The 12,503-nt window shown below is 48.5% G+C and overlaps 7 non-coding genes across 7 annotated transcripts; all 7 read right to left on the bottom strand.

Annotated features, from left to right (window-relative positions):
- Nucleotides 1-4,222: 4,222 nt before the first annotated feature.
- Nucleotides 4,223-4,413, bottom strand: LOC141195985 (U2 spliceosomal RNA). Its single transcript, XR_012268554.1, has one exon. It is a non-coding gene; the product is annotated as a U2 spliceosomal RNA (small nuclear RNA).
- A 1,121-nt stretch (nucleotides 4,414-5,534) lies between these two features.
- Nucleotides 5,535-5,725, bottom strand: LOC141195973 (U2 spliceosomal RNA). The gene has a single exon (XR_012268543.1). It is a non-coding gene; the product is annotated as a U2 spliceosomal RNA (small nuclear RNA).
- A 1,122-nt stretch (nucleotides 5,726-6,847) lies between these two features.
- On the bottom strand, nucleotides 6,848-7,038 carry LOC141195895 (U2 spliceosomal RNA). Its single transcript, XR_012268466.1, has one exon. It is a non-coding gene; the product is annotated as a U2 spliceosomal RNA (small nuclear RNA).
- Nucleotides 7,039-8,158: 1,120 nt separating this feature from the next.
- Nucleotides 8,159-8,349, bottom strand: LOC141195961 (U2 spliceosomal RNA). The gene has a single exon (XR_012268532.1). It is a non-coding gene; the product is annotated as a U2 spliceosomal RNA (small nuclear RNA).
- A 1,119-nt stretch (nucleotides 8,350-9,468) lies between these two features.
- On the bottom strand, nucleotides 9,469-9,659 carry LOC141195950 (U2 spliceosomal RNA). The gene has a single exon (XR_012268521.1). It is a non-coding gene; the product is annotated as a U2 spliceosomal RNA (small nuclear RNA).
- A 1,125-nt stretch (nucleotides 9,660-10,784) lies between these two features.
- On the bottom strand, nucleotides 10,785-10,975 carry LOC141195940 (U2 spliceosomal RNA). Its single transcript, XR_012268511.1, has one exon. It is a non-coding gene; the product is annotated as a U2 spliceosomal RNA (small nuclear RNA).
- Nucleotides 10,976-12,098: 1,123 nt separating this feature from the next.
- On the bottom strand, nucleotides 12,099-12,289 carry LOC141195939 (U2 spliceosomal RNA). Its single transcript, XR_012268510.1, has one exon. It is a non-coding gene; the product is annotated as a U2 spliceosomal RNA (small nuclear RNA).
- Nucleotides 12,290-12,503: the final 214 nt, after the last annotated feature.

The raw sequence follows: 12,503 nt of genomic DNA, 5'->3' as shown, positions 1-12,503 counted from the left end.
ACTCTCTCCTATCCTTTACCTGTTTTGCCTCTATGTCCGTTCCCTTCCTTTTTCTGCAGAGTCTGAACTCGTACCTAACTCCTGCCTGTTGTCTCTGTACTCCCGTTTGTGAGTTTGTGGTCCACTCGCTACTTCACTGCAAGTACCCTGTGGGTGTCTGGCTCTGTCTTTCCCTTCCTGTCTGTTCCGTGTGAACAGAGTCCTGTCCTGCCCTGCTTCTGCCCGCTGCTCCGGCAGTCCTGTCCTGCCCTGCTTCTGCCCGCTGCTCCGGCAGTCCTGTCCTGCCCTGCTTCTGCCCGCTGCTCCGGCAGTCCTGTCCTGCCCTGCTTCTGCCCGCTGCTCCGGCAGTCCTGTCCTGCCCTGCCTGTACCCCTCTGCCTGTATTATTCCTGAGTCCCAGTGTGTACTGGGTCCTATCCCGCCTGTGTTCCTACCTGCTAGTGCCTCCCTGTCTGCACTCTTGCTGTGCTTGCCTGTACCCCCCCTGCCTGCATACCAGTCGTGCCTGCCTATACCCACCAGTCTGTGTGCCAGCCTACCAGCCTGTTCCAGTAATCCCTGTGTGGGTCAACCCCCGTGTCCGGAGTTTGACCTGGAGTAGCACCTGGTCCCTCTGCCCGGTTTCTCCCTGGTGCACTGGCGTCGTATGCCGTCGTGCCATCTTGGTCGGATCGGCCAGATACTTAGTCACGCCCCTCCAGGCACTCTCCGGTTCATGGTCCAGTGGAACCACTACAACCGCACACGCCAGTCTGTCCGGGCGTGTGCATAACAGCATGCTCAGGCCATGGTTCCCGTTGAGCCCCACGGCCTTCGCTCTCTGAGAAGTTTTTCCAGCGAATACATGCATTAAAATAAATAAATAAATTTTTTTTCCCTTAGCTGAGTTCCAGGCGAATTACGCACCGTCCAGATGGATCTATCAGCTCTCGTTCCTGCGGATCCGCCACGTTACTATGGGGATCCAAGACAGTGTCGTGCATTTGTGGAGCAATGCATGCTACACTTTAAGGCCTACCCTCTCTCTTTTCCTTCCGATTGGGCTAAAGTGGCCTTTATTATGTCTTACCTGGCGGGTGATGCCTTGGAATGGATCAACCCCCTATATGAAACACAGGATCCGATCCTCCTGGACCTAATGGCCTTCCTGGTGGCCTTTCTAATGGTCTTCGATGATCCTAACCCGGAGGCTCCTGCTGAAGCTTCACCTCCCAATATCCCGGAGCAGCCCCGATGGGTAATGTGTGTGGGTAGCGCAATAGTCCTCCAGCCCAATGAGACTACTGCCCACCCAGAATCCTCACAGGGTGACTACGCTTTCCGGAATACTTCTCTCAACCTCAAGAGGCAGTCCAGACGTGCTAGACTTAGAGGCAAGCCGTCACGCCAGGGTCTGTCCTCCCTGAGACCTCCTGACCCCAACCTTGAAGTCCCTACTGAAGCTTCATCTCCCTGTATCCCGGAGAAACCCCAATGGGTAATGTGCGTGGGTAGTGCACCAGTTCTCCTGCCCGAAGAGACTTCTGCCCATCCAGACTCCACACAGGAGAACTTCCTGCACCCGGCATCAGTTGCTTCTCTCTCTTTAACCGGTGTGCATGTCCAAGGATGCTCCAAAGCTGTGGTTACCTCAGAGTCTGTGCACCTCTACTACCTGGCGGAGGATCCCCTGTTGCCTCCAGAATCCTCCGGGATACCTCTCGATGACAAATGGAGAGAGACTTCTCTACACCCGGTACTCAATACTTTGTCCGCTTCGTCCTGTGAGCCTGACAATGGGTACCCCAAAGTGGTAGTTACCCCCGAGTCTCTACACCCCTCCGACCAGGCGGAGGATCTCCAGTTGTCTCCTGAACCCTTCGGGGTGCTACCTGGTAGCGAAAGGACAGAGACTCTCCTATACTCTGTACCTGATACCTCGCTCGCTTCGTCCAGTGAGTCCAACCTAGTGTACTCCGAAGCAGAGGTTACTCCCGAGTCTCTACACCACTCCGACCAGGCGGAGGACCTCCAGTTGTGTTCAGAACCCTTCGGGGTGCCACCTGGTGGTGAATGGACAGAGACTTTCCTATACTCGGTACCCGATACCTCGCCTGCTTCCTCCAGTGAGTCCGACCTAGTGTACTCTGAAGCAGTTGTTTTCTCTGAGCCTCTGCACTCTTCTGACCCGGCGGAGGACCTCCAGTTGTTTCCTGAATCCTCCGGGGTACCACCAGATAACAAAGAGACAGTGACTTTTCCTCATTATGTACCTGAAAACCCGTCTATTTTTTCCTGTGAGCTTGACAAGATGTACCTCGAAGCAGAGATTACCCTCAAGTCTCTGTCCCCCTCCAACCCAGTGAACGACTGGTCCTCGAATTCCCTGCGGAAGATTCTGGCAGGCCTGAAGAAGAGGGGGCGTAAGGGGGGAGGTACTGTAACATACCTGGCGGCGTCCTTGCATAGTGGTCCATCTCCCACTGTGCAGGAGCGCGCACTTGATCTCCTGTCCAGAATGTCTCTCTGGCTTCCCTCCATGCTGTCTGTTTGTGTCTGTCTCTGCTGCTTAAGGGCGGCGCCCGATCACTTCCTGCTTTTTGTACCTGCTGTGGGTCACACCCCTTGTGCGTCCTCAGCCTATTGCTGTCTGACACTTGGTATATAGCTCAGCAGCTCCCTTCTATCCCTGCCTGAGCATAGTGTTTCCTTCAGTGTGTGCTTGCACTTTGAAGGTGCCAGGTCCCGTCTTTGTTTCCTTGTCTGCCTTTCCTGGAGGCTGTATTTCCAGGCCTGTCTGAACTTAGTCCTGTATGTCTCCTGCTTTGCGGTATCAGCTCCCGTGTCTGAACTGAGTCCTGTATGTCTCCTGCTTTGCGGTATTAGTTCCCGTGTCTGAACTGAGTCCTGTATGTCTCCTGCTTTGCGGTATCAGCTCCCGTGTCTGAACTGTGTCCTGTATGTCTAATGCTTTATCAGCTCCCGTGTCTGAACTGAGTCCTGTATGTCTCCTGCTTTGCGGTATTTGTTCCCGTGTCTGAACTGAGTCCTTTCTGTGTATCTTGTCTGTCCTGTCTGAACACGCTCCTAGCCTGTTCCTCCCGCCTTCTAGGGGCCGATTACCTAGACCCGCTCCTGTATCTTGTCTGTCCTGTCTGAACACGCTCCTTGCCTGTTCGTCCCGCCTCTCTGGGGGCAGTATTCCCAGACCCGCTCCTGTATCCCGCTGCAGTGTCGGTCTCCTCCGTACACTCAGTTCCAGTCTGAACTCTCTCCTATCCTTTACCTGTTTTGCCTCTATGTCCGTTCCCTTCCTTTTTCTGCAGAGTCTGAACTCGTACCTAACTCCTGCCTGTTGTCTCTGTACTCCCGTTTGTGAGTTTGTGGTCCACTCGCTACTTCACTGCAAGTACCCTGTGGGTGTCTGGCTCTGTCTTTCCCTTCCTGTCTGTTCCGTGTGAACAGAGTCCTGTCCTGCCCTGCTTCTGCCCGCTGCTCCGGCAGTCCTGTCCTGCCCTGCTTCTGCCCGCTGCTCCGGCAGTCCTGTCCTGCCCTGCTTCTGCCCGCTGCTCCGGCAGTCCTGTCCTGCCCTGCTTCTGCCCGCTGCTCCGGCAGTCCTGTCCTGCCCTGCCTGTACCCCTCTGCCTGTATTATTCCTGAGTCCCAGTGTGTACTGGGTCCTATCCCGCCTGTGTTCCTACCTGCTAGTGCCTCCCTGTCTGCACACTTGCTGTGCTTGCCTGTACCCCCCCTGCCTGCATACCAGTCGTGCCTGCCTATACCCACCAGTCTGTGTGCCAGCCTACCAGCCTGTTCCAGTAATCCCTGTGTGGGTCAACCCCCGTGTCCGGAGTTTGACCTGGAGTAGCACCTGGTCCCTCTGCCCGGTTTCTCCCTGGTGCACTGGCGTCGTATGCCGTCGTGCCATCTTGGTCGGATCGGCCAGATACTTAGTCACGCCCCTCCAGGCACTCTCCGGTTCATCGTCCAGTGGAACCACTACAACCGCACACGCCAGTCTGTCCGGGCGTGTGCATAACACATTACATGGCAATGCAATGCACAGTTGCTGAAGTTGAACCAAAATGAGCTTGTCATCTGGCTTCTGCAACTTTTAACATGAAAAATCCAATGAGGAGAAGAAAAGCAAAGCCAAAGAGTCCATCCCAAAATCCGACAAACAAGCAAAATGAACAAAAAGCATTGAATTCAATTCTTTCTGATTTTAGAAACTGCATTAAAGAAGGGGTGCACCGGTCCTGGAGATACTGCAATACCAGGTCAATGCGTGGAGTGGACAGAGCAAGCTCTTTTTCCATCTCCCTGTTCTAAAAATCCATTTAATATATGGTCCCCAGATAGGGGACGTATCAGATATTAAACTGATAAGAACAGATACTACACTTGATCTTAGCCAAAAGGCCGAGAAGCGATAACCAGAATTGGTTTCCGACTACGGTGCCACCCAAGGATTCTGAAAAGTCCATTTGTGGAGATGGCCACCTGGACTCCCGTTAAGAAGACATGCTGTCAACCTCTAGATCCCTCACATGCCTGCACTTTTCGGCTTGCTGCTGCTGCAATCCACGCGTTTTAGATCTGCATAACTCCACCTCTTTTAGCACAGTACCCTCAACCCCCGGCTGTTCCCACCCGCCTCAACACCGTTGGAAGGGAGGAGAACCAATTAAGGCGGGGGGGGGGGTGGAACGAGCAGCTGTCTACCCTTAGCAGGAGGGTTGCTGATTAATTACCTCTCCTGCTGCTGCTGCTGCTGGCTGTCCAGCAGCAGACTGAAGGTGGCTGCTGCTGTGCGCAGGTATATAAAGGCTCAGAGCCTATTATGACACGCGCAGCCAGCGTTCCATTGCCACATTCCGTCTACTGCAGGCGGGATACCTGGATGGCTGAATGTCACTGAGAAGCTCACAGAGACCGCCATAAGCAACAGTTTAAAAGAATGCCACAGACTAATCAACCAAACTTTTTGGGTTGGTTTCTCTTTTATAGTCTGCAGGCATTAAATGAAAGAAGTCAGTGTTCCAGCAGAGGGAGACAACGTTTCAGAAAAGGCATTGTAGCAAACCAAAAAAGAAATTTTAAGCGCAGCAGAGTAACCAGCTCACATACCTGTTAGCTCAGGTGAGTTTAAAAGGCTGCTGTTGATAACAAGGGCATTTGCTAAATAGATGGTGTGTGTGCAACAATATACTGAAAGGTCAATTATATTGTGCAGCTTATCTCACCACCTGTAGTTATTTAGGTGAAAGCTCCAAAATGCTTGCCTAATATGTCTGTTTATCCAAAAGGAAGTATAGAGGGAGAGCTAGATAGATAGCATTGCATTACATTACATTACATGGCAATGCAATGCACAGTTGCTGAAGTTGAACCAAAATGAGCTTGTCATCTGGCTTCTGCAACTTTTAACATGAAAAATCCAATGAGGAGAAGAAAAGCAAAGCCAAAGAGTCCATCCCAAAATCCGACAAACAAGCAAAATGAACAAAAAGCATTGAATTCAATTCTTTCTGATTTTAGAAACTGCATTAAAGAAGGGGTGCACCGGTCCTGGAGATACTGCAATACCAGGTCAATGCGTGGAGTGGACAGAGCAAGCTCTTTTTCCATCTCCCTGTTCTAAAAATCCATTTAATATATGGTCCCCAGATAGGGGACGTATCAGATATTAAACTGATAAGAACAGATACTACACTTGATCTTAGCCAAAAGGCCGAGAAGCGATAACCAGAATTGGTTTCCGACTACGGTGCCACCCAAGGATTCTGAAAAGTCCATTTGTGGAGCTGGCCACCTGGACTCCCGTTAAGAAGACATGCTGTCAACCTCTAGATCCCTCACATGCCTGCACTTTTCGGCTTGCTGCTGCTGCAATCCACGCGTTTTAGATCTGCATAACTCCACCTCTTTTAGCACAGTACCCTCAACCCCCGGCTGTTCCCACCCGCCTCAACACCGTTGGAAGGGAGGAGAACCAATTAAGGCGGGGGGGGGGGGTGGAACGAGCAGCTGTCTACCCTTAGCAGGAGGGTTGCTGATTAATTACCTCTCCTGCTGCTGCTGCTGCTGGCTGTCCAGCAGCAGACTGAAGGTGGCTGCTGCTGTGCGCAGGTATATAAAGGCTCAGAGCCTATTATGACACGCGCAGCCAGCGTTCCATTGCCACATTCCGTCTACTGCAGGCGGGATACCTGGATGGCTGAATGTCACTGAGAAGCTCACAGAGACCGCCATAAGCAACAGTTTAAAAGAATGCCACAGACTAATCAACCAAACTTTTTGGGTTGGTTTCTCTTTTATAGTCTGCAGGCATTAAATGAAAGAAGTCAGTGTTCCAGCAGAGGGAGACAACGTTTCAGAAAAGGCATTGTAGCAAACCAAAAAAGAAATTTTAAGCGCAGCAGAGTAACCAGCTCACATACCTGTTAGCTCAGGTGAGTTTAAAAGGCTGCTGTTGATAACAAGGGCATTTGCTAAATAGATGGTGTGTGTGCAACAATATACTGAAAGGTCAATTATATTGTGCAGCTTATCTCACCACCTGTAGTTATTTAGGTGAAAGCTCCAAAATGCTTGCCTAATATGTCTGTTTATCCAAAAGGAAGTATAGAGGGAGAGCTAGATAGATAGCATTGCATTACATTACATTACATGGCAATGCAATGCACAGTTGCTGAAGTTGAACCAAAATGAGCTTGTCATCTGGCTTCTGCAACTTTTAACATGAAAAATCCAATGAGGAGAAGAAAAGCAAAGCCAAAGAGTCCATCCCAAAATCCGACAAACAAGCAAAATGAACAAAAAGCATTGAATTCAATTCTTTCTGATTTTAGAAACTGCATTAAAGAAGGGGTGCACCGGTCCTGGAGATACTGCAATACCAGATCAATGCGTGGAGTGGACAGAGCAAGCTCTTTTTCCATCTCCCTGTTCTAAAAATCCATTTAATATATGGTCCCCAGATAGGGGACGTATCAGATATTAAACTGATAAGAACAGATACTACACTTGATCTTAGCCAAAAGGCCGAGAAGCGATAACCAGAATTGGTTTCCGACTACGGTGCCACCCAAGGATTCTGAAAAGTCCATTTGTGGAGATGGCCACCTGGACTCCCGTTAAGAAGACATGCTGTCAACCTCTAGATCCCTCACATGCCTGCACTTTTCGGCTTGCTGCTGCTGCAATCCACGCGTTTTAGATCTGCATAACTCCACCTCTTTTAGCACAGTACCCTCAACCCCCGGCTGTTCCCACCCGCCTCAACACCGTTGGAAGGGAGGAGAACCAATTAAGGCGGGGGGGGGGTGGAACGAGCAGCTGTCTACCCTTAGCAGGAGGGTTGCTGATTAATTACCTCTCCTGCTGCTGCTGCTGCTGGCTGTCCAGCAGCAGACTGAAGGTGGCTGCTGCTGTGCGCAGGTATATAAAGGCTCAGAGCCTATTATGACACGCGCAGCCAGCGTTCCATTGCCACATTCCGTCTACTGCAGGCGGGATACCTGGATGGCTGAATGTCACTGAGAAGCTCACAGAGACCGCCATAAGCAACAGTTTAAAAGAATGCCACAGACTAATCAACCAAACTTTTTGGGTTGGTTTCTCTTTTATAGTCTGCAGGCATTAAATGAAAGAAGTCAGTGTTCCAGCAGAGGGAGACAACGTTTCAGAAAAGGCATTGTAGCAAACCAAAAAAGAAATTTTAAGCGCAGCAGAGTAACCAGCTCACATACCTGTTAGCTCAGGTGAGTTTAAAAGGCTGCTGTTGATAACAAGGGCATTTGCTAAATAGATGGTGTGTGTGCAACAATATACTGAAAGGTCAATTATATTGTGCAGCTTATCTCACCACCTGTAGTTATTTAGGTGAAAGCTCCAAAATGCTTGCCTAATATGTCTGTTTATCCAAAAGGAAGTATAGAGGGAGAGCTAGATAGATAGCATTGCATTACATTACATTACATGGCAATGCAAAGCACAGTTGCTGAAGTTGAGCCAAAATGAGCTTGTCATCTGGCTTCTGCAACTTTTAACATGAAAAATCCAATGAGGAGAAGAAAAGCAAAGCCAAAGAGTCCATCCCAAAATCCGACAAACAAGCAAAATGAACAAAAAGCATTGAATTCAATTCTTTCTGATTTTAGAAACTGCATTAAAGAAGGGGTGCACCGGTCCTGGAGATACTGCAATACCAGGTCAATGCGTGGAGTGGACAGAGCAAGCTCTTTTTCCATCTCCCTGTTCTAAAAATCCATTTAATATATGGTCCCCAGATAGGGGACGTATCAGATATTAAACTGATAAGAACAGATACTACACTTGATCTTAGCCAAAAGGCCGAGAAGCGATAACCAGAATTGGTTTCCGACTACGGTGCCACCCAAGGATTCTGAAAAGTCCATTTGTGGAGATGGCCACCTGGACTCCCGTTAAGAAGACATGCTGTCAACCTCTAGATCCCTCACATGCCTGCACTTTTCGGCTTGCTGCTGCTGCAATCCACGCGTTTTAGATCTGCATAACTCCACCTCTTTTAGCACAGTACCCTCAACCCCCGGCTGTTCCCACCCGCCTCAACACCGTTGGAAGGGAGGAGAACCAATTAAGGCGGGGGGGGGTGGAACGAGCAGCTGTCTACCCTTAGCAGGAGGGTTGCTGATTAATTACCTCTCCTGCTGCTGCTGCTGCTGGCTGTCCAGCAGCAGACTGAAGGTGGCTGCTGCTGTGCGCAGGTATATAAAGGCTCAGAGCCTATTATGACACGCGCAGCCAGCGTTCCATTGCCACATTCCGTCTACTGCAGGCGGGATACCTGGATGGCTGAATGTCACTGAGAAGCTCACAGAGACCACCATAAGCAACAGTTTAAAAGAATGCCACAGACTAATCAACCAAACTTTTTGGGTTGGTTTCTCTTTTATAGTCTGCAGGCATTAAATGAAAGAAGTCAGTGTTCCAGCAGAGGGAGACAACGTTTCAGAAAAGGCATTGTAGCAAACCAAAAAAGAAATTTTAAGCGCAGCAGAGTAACCAGCTCACATACCTGTTAGCTCAGGTGAGTTTAAAAGGCTGCTGTTAATAACAAGGGCATTTGCTAAATAGATGGTGTGTGTGCAACAATATACTGAAAGGTCAATTATATTGTGCAGCTTATCTCACCACCTGTAGTTATTTAGGTGAAAGCTCCAAAATGCTTGCCTAATATGTCTGTTTATCCAAAAGGAAGTATAGAGGGAGAGCTAGATAGATAGCATTGCATTACATTACATTACATGGCAATGCAATGCCCAGTTGCTGAAGTTGAACCAAAATGAGCTTGTCATCTGGCTTCTGCAACTTTTAACATGAAAAATCCAATGAGGAGAAGAAAAGCAAAGCCAAAGAGTCCATCCCAAAATCCGACAAACAAGCAAAATGAACAAAAAGCATTGAATTCAATTCTTTCTGATTTTAGAAACTGCATTAAAGAAGGGGTGCACCGGTCCTGGAGATACTGCAATACCAGGTCAATGCGTGGAGTGGACAGAGCAAGCTCTTTTTCCATCTCCCTGTTCTAAAAATCCATTTAATATATGGTCCCCAGATAGGGGACGTATCAGATATTAAACTGATAAGAACAGATACTACACTTGATCTTAGCCAAAAGGCCGAGAAGCGATAACCAGAATTGGTTTCCGACTACGGTGCCACCCAAGGATTCTGAAAAGTCCATTTGTGGAGATGGCCACCTGGACTCCCGTTAAGAAGACATGCTGTCAACCTCTAGATCCCTCACATGCCTGCACTTTTCGGCTTGCTGCTGCTGCAATCCACGCGTTTTAGATCTGCATAACTCCACCTCTTTTAGCACAGTACCCTCAACCCCCGGCTGTTCCCACCCGCCTCAACACCGTTGGAAGGGAGGAGAACCAATTAAGGCGGGGGGGGGGGGGGGTGGAACGAGCAGCTGTCTACCCTTAGCAGGAGGGTTGCTGATTAATTACCCCTCCTGCTGCTGCTGCTGCTGGCTGTCCAGCAGCAGACTGAAGGTGGCTGCTGCTGTGCGCAGGTATATAAAGGCTCAGAGCCTATTATGACACGCGCAGCCAGCGTTCCATTGCCACATTCCGTCTACTGCAGGCGGGATACCTGGATGGCTGAATGTCACTGAGAAGCTCACAGAGACCACCATAAGCAACAGTTTAAAAGAATGCCACAGACTAATCAACCAAACTTTTTGGGTTGGTTTCTCTTTTATAGTCTGCAGGCATTAAATGAAAGAAGTCAGTGTTCCAGCAGAGGGAGACAACGTTTCAGAAAAGGCATTGTAGCAAACCAAAAAAGAAATTTTAAGCGCAGCAGAGTAACCAGCTCACATACCTGTTAGCTCAGGTGAGTTTAAAAGGCTGCTGTTAATAACAAGGGCATTTGCTAAATAGATGGTGTGTGTGCAACAATATACTGAAAGGTCAATTATATTGTGCAGCTTATCTCACCACCTGTAGTTATTTAGGTGAAAGCTCCAAAATGCTTGCCTAATATGTCTGTTTATCCAAAAGGAAGTATAGAGGGAGAGCTAGATAGATAGCATTGCATTACATTACATTACATGGCAATGCAATGCACAGTTGCTGAAGTTGAACCAAAATGAGCTTGTCATCTGGCTTCTGCAACTTTTAACATGAAAAATCCAATGAGGAGAAGAAAAGCAAAGCCAAAGAGTCCATCCCAAAATCCGACAAACAAGCAAAATGAACAAAAAGCATTGAATTCAATTCTTTCTGATTTTAGAAACTGCATTAAAGAAGGGGTGCACCGGTCCTGGAGATACTGCAATACCAGGTCAATGCGTAGAGTGGACAGAGCAAGCTCTTTTTCCATCTCCCTGTTCTAAAAATCCATTTAATATATGGTCCCCAGATAGGGGACGTATCAGATATTAAACTGATAAGAACAGATACTACACTTGATCTTAGCCAAAAGGCCGAGAAGCGATAACCAGAATTGGTTTCCGACTACGGTGCCACCCAAGGATTCTGAAAAGTCCATTTGTGGAGATGGCCACCTGGACTCCCATTAAGAAGACATGCTGTCAACCTCTAGATCCCTCACATGCCTGCACTTTTCGGCTTGCTGCTGCTGCAATCCACGCGTTTTAGATCTGCATAACTCCACCTCTTTTAGCACAGTACCCTCAACCCCCGGCTGTTCCCACCCGCCTCAACACCGTTGGAAGGGAGGAGAACCAATTAAGGCGGGGGGGGGGGGGTGGAACGAGCAGCTGTCTACCCTTAGCAGGAGGGTTGCTGATTAATTACCTCTCCTGCTGCTGCTGCTGCTGGCTGTCCAGCAGCAGACTGAAGGTGGCTGCTGCTGTGCGCAGGTATATAAAGGCTCAGAGCCTATTATGACACGCGCAGCCAGCATTCCATTGCCACATTCCGTCTACTGCAGGCGGGATACCTGGATGGCTGAATGTCACTGAGAAGCTCACAGAGACCGCCATAAGCAACAGTTTAAAAGAATGCCACAGACTAATCAACCAAACTTTTTGGGTTGGTTTCTCTTTTATAGTCTGCAGGCATTAAATGAAAGAAGTCAGTGTTCCAGCAGAGGGAGACAACGTTTCAGAAAAGGCATTGTGGCAAACCAAAAAAGAAATTTTAAGCGCAGCAGAGTAACCAGCTCACATACCTGTTAGCTCAGGTGAGTTTAAAAGGCTGCTGTTGATAACAAGGGCATTTGCTAAATAGATGGTGTGTGTGCAACAATATACTGAAAGGTCAATTATATTGTGCAGCTTATCTCACCACCTGTAGTTATTTAGGTGAAAGCTCCAAAATGCTTGCCTAATATGTCTGTTTATCCAAAAGGAAGTATAGAGGGAGAGCTAGATAGATAGCATTGCATTACATTACATTACATGGCAATGCAATGCACAGTTGCTGAAGTTGAACCAAAATGAGCTTGTCATCTGGCTTCTGCAACTTTTAACATGAAAAATCCAATGAGGAGAAGAAAAGCAAAGCCAAAGAGTCCATCCCAAAATCCGACAAACAAGCAAAATGAACAAAAAGCATTGAATTCAATTCTTTCTGATTTTAGAAACTGCATTAAAGAAGGGGTGCACCGGTCCTGGAGATACTGCAATACCAGGTCAATGCGTGGAGTGGACAGAGCAAGCTCTTTTTCCATCTCCCTGTTCTAAAAATCCATTTAATATATGGTCCCCAGATAGGGGACGTATCAGATATTAAACTGATAAGAACAGATACTACACTTGATCTTAGCCAAAAGGCCGAGAAGCGATAACCAGAATTGGTTTCCGACTACGGTGCCACCCAAGGATTCTGAAAAGTCCATTTGTGGAGATGGCCACCTGGACTCCCGTTAAGAAGACATGCTGTCAACCTCTAGATCCCTCACATGCCTGCACTTTTCGGCTTGCTGCTGCTGCAATCCACGCGTTTTAGATCTGCATAACTCCACCTCTTTTAGCACAGTACCCTCAACCCCCGGCTGTT

Source organism: Phyllobates terribilis, unplaced genomic scaffold (assembly GCF_046119375.1).
Source record: "Phyllobates terribilis strain yellow unplaced genomic scaffold, ASM4611937v1 Scaffold_74__1_contigs__length_7073193, whole genome shotgun sequence".
Taxonomy (NCBI): Eukaryota; Metazoa; Chordata; class Amphibia; order Anura; family Dendrobatidae; genus Phyllobates; species Phyllobates terribilis.
The sequence above is the reverse complement of the archived record's forward strand: the minus strand, read 5'-3'. Positions and strand labels throughout refer to the sequence as shown.